The sequence below is a fragment of the Lichenostomus cassidix genome, chromosome Z (assembly GCF_008360975.1).
Source record: "Lichenostomus cassidix isolate B80296 chromosome Z, HeHo_3.0, whole genome shotgun sequence".
NCBI lineage: Eukaryota > Metazoa > Chordata > Aves > Passeriformes > Meliphagidae > Lichenostomus > Lichenostomus cassidix.
This window is the reverse complement of record NC_139511.1, coordinates 29,157,692-29,170,590: the sequence shown is the minus strand read 5'-3', so window position 1 is coordinate 29,170,590 and position 12,899 is coordinate 29,157,692. Positions and strand designations below refer to the sequence as shown.

Here is a 12,899-nt window from a genome sequence, read left to right as displayed (position 1 = left end):
CTCCTGGGGAGTATTCTCACTCCAATGAGAATTAATAATTTTGCATTGACATTAGTGAAGTAAGACGATCTCTGACTGTCTACAACGAAATAATTCTTGCAATACTAGTGTTAAAACATGAAGAAAGGCTAAGGGAATAAAATTTATTCTACTAATGGAGGACTTCAGGTGTATATTACAGAGAGAAATAGTTAGAGTTCTGAACTAATTCACAGATGTGAAGACTACACTTGACAGCCACAGCAGTCAGCATACTAATTCTTAAATACAAAAGCCTTTGTCCAAATTGTGAACAACTCTTAGTGATCCTGGAGTCTTTGAGACTGAAGAGACAGACAGACATATACCCACCAGATACTGCTAGATCCAAAGAACACACAAAACAGGAGTTCTAACACTTCATATTGTCCATTCCTCTGTCTTTAATGACAAGAGAAATTCTCACTTGATCTGTAAGTAATATCCATGCAACATGCTGGAGTAAAATCTCCCGTATAAGATCAGGTAGTCTGCTCCAGAGGGTTAGTCATTATGCTTTAGTTCCTATTCTCCCTGTCTTGCTGAGTCCAAAGAAGATCTATCAGAAGAATTTTTTTTTTAAAGGCAGAATCTTGATCTTTAAAATATGTTTTCCTCTAAGCTGTGGAGTCCCTCTGCATAAGGGGAGCACAAACAGTTCTGCCCTGCAGTCTGTTGTAGACCAGGTACTGTTTCACACACAAAAAAAATTGTTCCACAAAGTGGAAGAACATATCCACTTTAGCTTGTTCTATGATTTAAATACAGATAACACCATATAAGTATGAAAATCAGGCTTAATTTTCCAAGACAGAGTTTTTTTAACAGAGATTGTGATGGACAATGAAATCCCAGAAAGTTCAAGCTGACCATCTAAATTCTGTACTGTTTTACATCTGACGCAGAAAAAGAGTAAGGGTTTTGGAGATATAAATTACTCAGTTACTGTTCAATTTATTTTAGTTGTCCATTAACATTTGTTTTTCTTGCATTCACAATACAAATGGCAGACGGAATGCAGAAGTTATCTACAGCAGTTTTCAACTCCTTTGCTACGAAAAGCAAGTTGTAAATTGAAAAATGATGTAAATTTTAAAAAAAAAAAGTTTTAGATCTCACCAGCCAGGTGTATTACAGTGTTTATAAGCTTGAGGTTCTCCTTATAAAAGGTATCCAAGAATTATATTTTCTCTAATATCTTAACAAAATAAATCCCATTATTGAGACAACCACCAGTAGCACTGCATTGTTTGCCCCTCGTAGATATGGGGCAGAGAAAAGATTCCTATTATTTCCAGCAGAATGTTAAATAATTCCTTTTAAAAGTAATTATGAAGTGAGCAGAAGTTAAGTGGGTGGGAGGACCTGGGAATGAACTAACAGAGTCCACAGGAACCAAGAAGAGTGACTTCAGCCTCCATTATGAACAAAAATAGCAGACCATTCAAGAGGAGAATTTCAAAGACACAATCAATAGTGAGTCTGGAGTTTTAGACTGTATTGATTTTTTGATACATTCAAAGTTTGCCCTTGCAAAACAGGTTGGCTAGCCTATGGGAAAATGAAGGAACTGGTGGGTCCTCACCTGCCTCTCTTTTTTCATTGGGATGACCCAGGAATAAACTCCAAAGCTGTGTACTCACGTCAAAATCTCACAAGAAGCTGTAGTTGCTGACCCAGGAATCAACACTTTCAAATTTACTGCTTCATTCATCTGCAGGTGCCTATTGATCACATTTTGGAAACACAGTTCTAGAAGTTCTTGGAGCGATTGAATTGGAAACTTGAGTCTGTTTTCCTGAGCTCTCTACTACAGTTACCTGCTTGCACAGATATACCAACCAGAGGATGTGACTTTGGTGACCTTCTCAAGGCCAGTCAAGGCAGCTGGATTTTGTACCATGTAATTACAGACAGTAAGTCTTCTTAGAGATTACTCAATTCATCTTGTTTTGATGGAAAATTCCAATCAGGATTTGCAGGCACCCCTTCAAAAATTCTTTCTTGAAATCTAGTACATTTCTTGGAAAATAATTACCTCTGAAATGTCTTCTTTGAACTGGTCCATTTACATGAGCACACTAATTAGCAGTAAACAGAATATATCTTAAGGAAATTTCAGATTCTTAGTCACCAACACTTTGTGGGCTACTTTTTCAATCACTGCCTCAGCTGGGCTGGAGAGCAGCTGTAATCTAAATAGAGCACTAGCCAGAGTTCCAGAAGGAAAAAAATGCCATGAACCTCAGTTTCAGGCACATAGAGATGTTTGCAGCCTGCAAAAACAGGCAGTCTGCAGCTACACTACTGTAGGAACAGAGCAAGGACCTAAGGTCCCATCTGCACATTATGCTCTACTCTGCTGACTGCCACATCAAGTAAAAGTAGCCTGGGGTGCTCTACCATCTCCCAACAATTAATCAAGATTCTAAACCCTTATGTTTGTATTTGTTGCTGAATATGCCTCAGTGTATTCTCTAGCTTTGACTTTCTCTTAGCCTGAGATGGAGGACAAGAACCAAACTTCAGCAGAAGTCAAGAGTCACATTGTGAATAAGACATTGACAAGAAAAGTAAGATAGATTTTCTTCCTCATTCCCTGCTCTCCCTTTCATCTACTCCCTTGACTCATCACCTATTACTAGCAGCATGTTGTATTTACATTTTCTCTCTTGAAGGGAAGTAAAAAATACATAAGTTGAAACTTCCTTATAGATTTGGCTGTTCATGACACAAACACTGCATACTTGCTTCCATTGCTGTCCAATAATTATTTTATGCTTTTCTGACCTAGCAAACAGTTTTCCAGAGCACACTGTAGGCAATGCTAGTCAATTTTGCAAAGCTGTGAAACATCTGGTATGGCTGTAACATGTTGGCAGTGCTATCCATACTACTCAGCTCTCAATGAGAATTTCTTTTTGCGTGTATGCCAAATTAGAGCTGCTGTGAGCTTTGGGAAGACTGAAGCTTTCCCTAGCAAGTCATGAAATGAGTCATCAGTCCTGAATGAATCTTTGTATTACATGGATCACATGTGTAGTAGTCTCACTGAATACATTTTCACATCCTGAAAAAAAAGCAAGGATAACATTTTGATGATTCTGTTAACCATAGACATGATTTTGCTTGGATTCAGCCTCACCTGTAGCCCTCCTTTCTTCCTGAACAGATCACATTCCTCCCTGGTGGAAAGAATAAATGTAAGTTACTGCCTGTGATACATCTAAAGACATACCTCTTCTGTCATGTCTGAGGCATTTACCCTCTCATGTTCTTAGGCTCCCTGTGCTTCACACAGCCAGACCCCACTGTGGTTTCTTACTTGCATTTCAAGTTTCTGCATCAAGTAAGAGCTAAGGATCTGGGCAGCAACATCCAGTCACAGAATAGGAGAAAATCTGAGACTCTGCAAAGCCTTTACAGATGGCATCTGCTTGGTTTCCTGGGACAGTGGCACAGTTAGACAGGTGCTAGAAAAAAAGGCCTTTCTTCAGGTCTTTTGAGAACCTACCTAATGTTTCCAACAGCTCAAAGCCTGCAAACATAAAAGCAGTCCAGGCTTTCAGCAACATGAGGAGCCAGGAGACAGCAGACTTGTCACCTCCAAGAGAATACCACACCTGAGAAGGATTTACAAAGCCACCAAAAGTTTTCAGTAAGGCCTGTTCAATGAGAACAGGATGAAGGATTAAGCTTCAGAATATATCCAGAACTGTTCAAAGCTTCCCTATACATATGGCAAGGAGCATAGCATTTCTCAGAGTACACTGACATTCCTAGAAAATTAGTTAAAGTCAGAATTCCCTGCCTTTACTGACATCCCATGCACACCACAATAATGCTCTTGCAGCCAGGGCAGGCACTCCTTTCTTGTTTAGTAGGTGGAAGTTTCTCTGCTTCCATTTTCACTTCTCTGCAAAGAGCAGCAGCAGATTAAGGAAGTCTTCTGCTTCACCACCAAGTTCACAACCAAGCAGATCTTGGGCAGAGAGAGCACATATGAGAGTCTATTTAATTACCACTTCTGCTAATGGTGCTTTCAAGCCCAGTAATGTTTGCAGCTACACAATTCAGTGCTGAATAGCAAAGGCTTAAAAAGGAGCAAAAAGCAGAGGCACCAAGATCATCACTGACATGTCCATACCAACCTAGTAGGGAAAAGTTTACCTTATGAATCCAGTGAATTGTTTCTCCCTCATATTGCCCTGTCTCTGTCACTAGTACCATATACATGTTTTCAGTGTTGTTGGAGTAGACAAAACTCACAGGGAATGAAAGGAGGACTAGGTGTCTCTTACTGTCTAATCAGTGAGTGGAAAGCTAGGAACAGCACATGTCACCTGAGCACAACTGCCCTTACATCCTTGATTTGCTGTGACCTGCAGCTTTGACTTTAGTTCTGTGGTTTCATCAGACAAATTATTTAATTTCTTGTGCTATGAGAGTGGGGCTGGGGTGTGGGAATATGACTTCCTTGAGGAAAGGTGGCAGTTTAGACCTAAAGTCAGTTCTGCGTCCTCCTACTTCTTGTGATTCTGTAAGGTCACTGCCCCTAAACAGCACAGCACCCAGCATCTCAGCCAGGCTCCAGACATAGGAGAAAATATCCCCATTACCAAGCATCAGGCATTTTATCCTACTCATCCAGAGCGTTAGCTATATCCTAGGCCACAAAAATTAACCTGCAGCATGTCCCAGCATCCTGCACTGCTTTTCTGCCAATTTCCACCCTGGCAGTTTCCATTGGCACAGGTCTGGTCCCTGCACAGGTGCTCCCTGCCCATCCAACAGGCTCTGACACGAGCAGGCCAGCCTCACTGACAAACATGTAGCCAGGTTCTCCTCTGCTCAGTCTGAGTCTGTTTACACCAGCACCTGGCCAGCTGCACTCATAACCTGCATGCCCCAAGTCACTCAGCAGCCACCGCACAGGAAATTACAGACAAAAAGCACAGTTTTTAGGCATAAATCCTTGGGCTTTTCCCAAATGCCCCTCACCTGCTTATTATCAGGCCCAAGCCTAAACCAACAAACAGGCACTAAGACTACCCCATTCCTGTTATAAAGATCTCTCCAGGCCATAGCTTTTGGTGTTTCTAATATTTCTTAGCCATCACCAAAGCACAAGCTTTTGTGTAGTACCCCAGCCAAAGCTATGGTTACAGCCATCTCTAAAAGGATTCTGCAGGCTTACTGTAATACTCTCCCCCAGCTTTAGACCCACTAACACAAAGTTTCAGCCTTCACACCTGTGTGTTAGTATGTTTCTGTGGAGTAAAAGCAAAAGAGGAAAATAGATGTCAAAGTGCCAATACTCTGAGCTTACCTTAACTTGAATTCAGAGGTAAGCAATCAAGTTTTAGGCTGAAAAAAATTGATCCATGGACTTTTCCTAAACACATCACACAAATTTCTTGCTTAAGAAAATTGCATTGACTCTTATTTGCAAGGTGTAGAAGACTGCTAACAAAAGCATGTTTTGAATTCAGTTGCCAAGACAAAGGAACAAATACAAGAAGACAAGTCTGCAAGTATGACATTTAGAACAAGCCTGTGTGGAATTTATGGACAAATCTCCTGCAACACAAAAGCCTTTCATAACTTTGAGCTGGATTTACACTGTTCTTTGTATTTTAAAACAGATTTTTCCGAAGCATTTTCTTAAACTATAGTTTGTATTTAATCTGGAAAGGTACCTCTTTGTTCCTAAAGAAATCTTTTTTAAATAGATGCCATGGGCAATTCAATCTGCATTTTTAACTCCAATTTTATTTATCAAAAAAGTAAAAGTTTTGGAAATGTGAAACACTTACCTAGATTTGTCCAACCAGAAATTGTGTTTCCATTTCATCAGCATTTTACTCAGCTGGAGCTGAAACCCCTTTCAACTTTCCTCTGTGGAGATAAAAGATCACCTTGCTTCCTGCAGTTACTTGTATTGACTGCTGTTTGCTAGGAGGCAGAAAAACAGAAGGGCAGTCAGAAAAACAGTTTTCCCCTCATCAATCTAACCCCACAAGGCTTAGCTCTGCTGGCAACTCACTTACTTCCAGAAAGGAATTAAGTGTTCCTAAGAATTGTGCAAATGACAGGAAGCTGCAAGGTAAGAGCCACATCCTCTGCACTAGTCTTGCAGGGATAATTCAGCAGGTAGTGGATATTCCCTCTATCATTCCTAGCAAGAAAAGCGGGCTCACTGGTGGGGCTCACTGGTAGAGCTCACTGCAGATATGGAGCAAACCCCGGCTCACCCCTCAAACCACATGCTTTCATGCTGATGAGGGCGGTACTCATGCTTTCAGAAACCTCAAGGGACAATGGCTTTTTGGAGTCAGTAAGAAGGATCTGCCTCCTAGCACTGGGTAGCGGGTGTAAAAAATTAATTAAGTGTACAGTAAATGGATTTTTATAGAACATTAACTATAAAAACAAATTCACATGTTTGTCTCAAGGATAGAAGTATCTGAAGAAAGGGTAAATATTTGTAACTCTCTTCCTCCGTCAAGGATTTATCTTACATAAATGAGCACTGTGTACACAAAATACCTTGTGAATAATGTTTATAAACCACAACTCTGTAGACATAGGGCAGATAGAAATGCCAATATCAGTCTTCATGTCAGTCAGCATCACAGGTGCAGGCCTCTCTTCTGATGGTGCACAACATGACCAGCAGCTGCCTATGAAAACTCCTGCAGCCCTTCACAGAGTCAGCTCAGAATGTGGCATCAGCTAGGGGCATCAGAGAATCAAAGCACTATGTGAACTGACTGGATTTTCTCCACTTTCCCACCCTTAGTCTGTGTTTCAGTGGAGGAGTTTGACGCAAAGCCATACATAGTAAATGACTAACAGGGTGTGAAGCAGTAGAAATATCCAATAAGATACGTTTCCTTCTGTGGGAAACTTCCTTACCTACCTTTAAAAAGGGTGATTGACTACCTTCAGTGTAACTACAAGAGCATGAAATGCCACTAGATTTTCCATGTCTGATTTTCTTTATTCTCACAGCTGTTTTGCCATTATGGAACAAATAATGACATTCTTTAAGAAGGACTTTCAGAACACATAGCATTTAAAACAGTAAGAATTTGTTCTGGTGTCAATGGAACACAGGGTAAAAGAACATTTCATATAGCATATTATTTTGCTTGTATTAAGTTTGTTTTAGCCAAAATAAAGCCCTCATGAAAAGTTACTTTAATTTCTTGAAATTATTTTTTTTCCAAGTGGTTTTAAAGAGAAATGTGGCATTATATAAACCTGTATGAACTGCGGAGATTCAAAAGTCTCTCCCACCAGAAAGTTGATTATTCTAAACTGTTTTTATCTTCTAAAAATAGCTAACCCTTTTGCAGTGTTTTTTGCCTATAAATCTCAAAGAACATCTCTAAGCATGAGACCCTATTCTCAGCCAGGTGATACTTTTCAACCCATTGAATGAAGTGCAATAATTTCTGAGTGACAGCTGCAGGAGTTTACTAAGTTGTCCATGTAAAGAGTAGTAAGTATATTAAGTATGTTATCATCTGCTCTCCTGATTGAGGCATCATCAGTATGGGGCCTCTCCCTGGTAAGATGTAACTCATCAAGATCTAAGCCACTAACAGAAAAAACAGTACAAATATCTGGGTGCTGAGAAGCAGCCATCCAAATGTCTTTTAGAGCTTTAACTGGATGTTTTATACAGGAGAGATCTCTCCCCACAAAATATGCCATGAGTGTTTATGTGTTCTCTGCACAAAAATCTTCTTTAGGCAATCCTTCCTGCTAATAACTTCCAGCAATTATGTAAATACATAGGGACACAGATATAAAAGGAAGAGCATGTGATGTCAGCTTCCTATATATTTAGAGATTTGCTTTGCAGCTAGAGGAAGGAGAGGTAAACAAGTAGTCCACAAAAACAAGCAAGGGATCATCAAGTATAATCTACCAAATACAAGGAACACAGCACAACACAGTTGAGGCAGGTATATGTTTGAAAATACAAGCCATCCAAATGGAAACCATCAGCTATTTAAATTTTCTTTAGCTACCTTCGCTTTTATTTTTCTCTGTTAAATCAAGTCACGGTTTGGAGCTTTAACAAAAAAGGGTTCAATCAGCCTGTTTCTGATGTAGGGAGTAGGTTGAAGTAATGATAGCAGACTGGAAAGATGTCTTCTGTTGCCTAGCATTGTTGTGCCAAATATAGACACCATGTGTTACATTCCAGCCCAAGTGATCCCAAAGCATCTTCTGTAAAGTCCCTTTTGCTTTGGGAAGGCAACACCTAAACACACAGCCAAGTGAGGGAGAATAGAATTTCAATTCCATTGAATATAGTGAATAACTGCCTACCTAAATCATCTTGTCCAAAGAAGTCTGTTGATAAAAGGAGGTGTACATGTTCTTGGAAAGTTAATTTTTTTTTAAATTTTTTTTTGTAAAGTATTTTTGTTTTTCAAAAGAAAAAAAAAAGCTACATTTATTTTTAAAGACCAGAAACAAAGTGTCACTTCTTTTTTCTCTCAAACATACAATAAATAACAGCTGTATAATAAGCTCTCAGAGGATGAAAATTTGCACTGAAATGTTTACTAGCATAGAAAGTGAAATTTTTTTTTTAACTGATAATGTAGGAACAGTGTGCTCCTGGAAAATTCAGAGAAGAACATAACAGTCATGCAAGAGGTTGTAGTTTGTTTCTGAGCTCAAAACAAATTATTCACCACACACATAAACAAGCTCGGAAAGATAGTGGAGGCTGCCTGCACCTCAGCAAGTGCCCCCTGATTCTGAATAACTCCAGGTCCACACACACACTACAATCAGTCTGTACACAAACTTCAAAGAGTAAAATTCTTCTGAGACTCAAAATAGAGTGCAATAGAACAAGAAACAGCATTATTTTTTCTTTAGTAGTTCACAAGACAAATTGCCAGTTATTGATCCATAGCAGGTTTTTACAGATATCTTTGATACTTTTCAGTGCAAAAGATACTTTAAGGTACATTTTAAAACCTGATCTCTCTGTCTTTCCTTGTATTGTATCTAATTGACAGAGCCCAGATACTGAGCATGATTGTGACCAGAAATAATCTAAACTAATAGGAGAAGGCTTGGGTAGACTCAATACAGTACTTGTAAACATTTACGAAATTTACAGATGTTCTCATTGTTGATGGAACACAGTTCAGATCAACTCTCTGGTAACTTCTGGGGAGAAAGAGAAGAGGGAGAGAAGGCAAAACCAAAACTGAGATCCCCTTATAACTGAAAACACATTAAAACAAATAAAAGATTTGTTTGTTTTAAAAATGCTTTAAAAATCCTCATTTGATGCAGAAATCCAAATTCAGAATCCTCCCAAACTATTCCAAAAGGGAGCTGGTTCTTCCACCCCCATCTGAACTACCAGTCAATCACAGCATCAGGAAACTTTCTAGGTTTTATGGCTGCCTTTTAATATAGACATTTCTCTGGCTTGTTACACTTGAAATTAAGGGTGAACTTTGTGTCTCTAAAAATTTTTTTGGTTTTAGTTCCCAGGCAGCATAAATTGATAAGAGCTTTCATGTCGTTCCACTGACTTTCCCCCACAGAACAGCTCATCCTTACTTTTTACCTTTGTCATATGCAGCAGAGCAGGGGAGTCAAAATATCCCAAACATGATCACATCATTTCCATTACCAGCTTCAGATGCAGCAATATAGGCAGGTACAGAACAAAAGTGCCCTGCAGACTCTTTCATATGCAGCCACAGAGGATTCAGTATTGCTTTAATAAGAGCTAATTACATCCTCTTACCATGAAGGAGGCAATAGCTGGTAACATTCCTGCACCACAGGAAGCACCTTCTTGAGTCAGGTACTACAAGGGATCCTTTGGTTACCACAAAACTCCAGCATTGGTCCCATGCTTCCATCTGACTGTACAGGGCATTAGCCTGAGCTCCAGGAGACTGCAGGGCAGTTCTGTCCTGCTGGTGACCTCACAGGAGTCACTTACTCTGTGCTGCTGTTTTGCCACAGTGACACAGCAACAAAGGAGTCCTGTCTTCTGCAAATTGTATTTAGATTTAGAGGCAGGGAGTTCTATTCAGGGCATAGGGATTATTCTCACTCATACAATAGGCTTGGCTTGTGAAGTGGTAAACAAGCTTCACAGCCAAAGTAAAGACATGTCCTGTTCTCTTTTGGTTCTCCTTCCAGTGTGTTTTATCTTGTAATTGTAAAAATGGGGAAGTAGCCTACAAGGTACCATTTTTAATGTTTAATCATAATTAGTACAAAAAAGGTTAGATTATATCTCAGCAAAGGACACAAAAACATCTGTTCCTGCCAGGAGGATGAAACTTGAAAATTCCAGTTCTGTATTTAAAAGATGAAATTTATTTCAGGATGAGATAAGCAGGATCCAGAGCATCAATGGGACACACACTTCAGATTTCTTATTCATGCAGATACCTTCAGGGCAGCTGAGAGCTGGTGTTTCCTGAGATATTTTAAGAGACCACGAAAGCACATTGTTTTTCATGCTGTGACAGCAAAACACTTTTCACAGGATTTATTTGATCTGGAAGCAAGGGGAAAGAACACAATCCAATAGCTAAGCCTGGAATCACTTCTTTTAAAGGTGTAGGACCTAACAATTCCCCAGTGATAGCAGCTGAATGCAAGTGACATGCTCCTCTGGTCGGGCTGCTGGTCTGGGATTTTGGGTATCTAGCCCAAGTGACATCAATTTTCAGTGCTGGCTTTTCTCAGACCAGTGGCCTAACCAAGCACCCCCTATGCAACAATCAATCCATCTGAGGTCAATAAGAACAAAAAAGAGTAGCACTACAGAACGAGATACATTGAAAGCTTTTTTGTTTATGAAACCAGGAAAAACAATAATGCCAATTTGCAGTGGTCTTTTTAAAAATAAGCTGTGCCGATCATTGTCTCAAAAATAACAGAAAACAAGGTAATCAATGAGACAGAAAAGAAAAGGAGTGGGAAATCCTGCTCTGAGAAGCCGTAAACACTACAGTTAGTCCTATGGCAGAATACATCAGTAGAAAATCAGTTTGTTTACTCAGGAAAACCTGCCGAGATTAATTACAGGTGAAAGTCTGATATAACCTATTGTGCTTCAGATTATGTTCCCAAGAAAGATACATGCCTTCCCTAAACAGTAATTCTATATGTTGTATATGGCAGAGGCACCAATCACATTCCTATGGTTTACTCATGTGATCTCCTAGCATGGGAAATAGGCTGGAATCACAGCATGAGATCCAAGTTCTTGGCTAGATAGGTGATGTCTTTCACAGAGAAGCATAGCAGCTTCGGTGTTAAACATATGATTTTTAGGATGGTATGGTGAAGACACTTTGTTGCAAAAATCCAGGGTTTCTAAAACTGTTAGTTTGTTATGAGTTTACATACTTGTGAGCCACAAGAAATGTGCTAAACTAACCACCATAGACTACGACAGGAACAGTCATTAGATGTAACTAACTATGAGCCCCACGGTGTGGGCACTTATTGGTTCTAATAATTTTTTTACAATTATGTAACTTGTTTTTCACCTCTAGTTTAGGTGAGTCATTCCCAGAATGCTTTTCTAGTTAGCCAAAGTAACAGAAGTGAGCAAGGATTTTACAAGGGCAGCAAGGCCCTCACTTTGCAAGGCTTTTCTGCTCTGCAATAAGCAGGAATTCAAACACCTGTAGTTGTTTGATCTCTACTCAAAGCATCACCAGCATCTCAGCATACCACTGGTCTTCTTTGCTGGAATGCTGGGATGAATGCCAGCCACCTGAGTCAGGGACTGTGGCAAAAGCCATGTGAATATGACCAACAGCCCAAAGGATCAAGGCCAAACCCTGAACATACTGCCTGCGAAGTAATCCCACTGGTAGAGGGAATGTGCTTACCCAGAAGAAGCATTTCCTTCTCTTTTTATGGAAATCTCTGCAATTCTGACTTCATTCCAAAAAAACAGGAAAATCTTTCAACTTCATTCAAAGACTGAAATCTTTTCAGATTTGCCATTGTTGACCTACCATTACAAGAACAGTGGCATGATATAAAACTATATGCATTTTATTTCCAATGGAGAATATCTCATGAACACTCCAGGATATTAAATGGCATCTCAAATCTTGCTGAACAATGCATTGGTCTGACCTCTTTGGAAAAACTGCTTTCTTTAGGAATCTTCATTCCAACCATGGAATCAACCCCATAGGTATTTCAAACATCTCATGTGATATCATAGGTATATTTTTTCCTACAGCTATTAACCAGAGGAACAGAACCAGCAAACACAAAGAATTTTCTCCTCAAATTCTCAGTGTTCTCTCAGCTCAAGGCCTCTGCCTCACATCACACTCTATCTACAGGTGGTTATTTCTCAGACACACAATGCAAATAATTTTGTTAGGACAACACTCGCTGGTTTTTCGTTCCCTTAGGAGATATCCATGCTATACCGTGGCTCTCTCCCTTCCTTCTAAGCAGCAAATTCATGCTTTATAGCAAGAGGTGGCATCAGGTGAGCAGACACTCCTGGAGACTGAAAGCTTTCACATCTCCCCAGGCTATGCTGTGCCTTACTGCCTGGAGCTTCTGGCAGTGAATTTGTCATGCAGTGTAACCACCAGTTGAGGGAGAGGAAATCATACTGTCAATAAGAGGAAAGCAAGCTGGCTGGCTGGCTATGGAGTCATGGACATTGGACCTCAGCAGGCAAGCTGTCCTCTTGTTAGGACATTGCAATTTAAGGGGAAACATTCCTTCTGTGTCATGCAAAATTTAACTCTAAAATTTGTTGCTGGCTCTTGAGAGTCATCTGTCTTCAAAATGTTCTGGAAAGTCACTGAATAGAAGAAAGACAGAAGACA

The 12,899-nt window shown here is 39.8% G+C and overlaps 1 long non-coding RNA gene across 1 annotated transcript in view; it reads right to left on the bottom strand.

The window, feature by feature from the left end:
* Positions 1-9,963, bottom strand: part of LOC146424615 (uncharacterized) — a 56,526-nt gene extending 46,563 nt beyond the window's left edge. The window contains exons 1-2 of the long non-coding RNA XR_014846721.1: positions 9,815-9,963; positions 5,835-5,973 (exon numbers count right to left, since the gene is read on the bottom strand). This is a non-coding gene — a long non-coding RNA (uncharacterized LOC146424615). The remainder of the gene's footprint in view (positions 1-5,834; positions 5,974-9,814) is intronic.
* Positions 9,964-12,899: the final 2,936 nt, after the last annotated feature.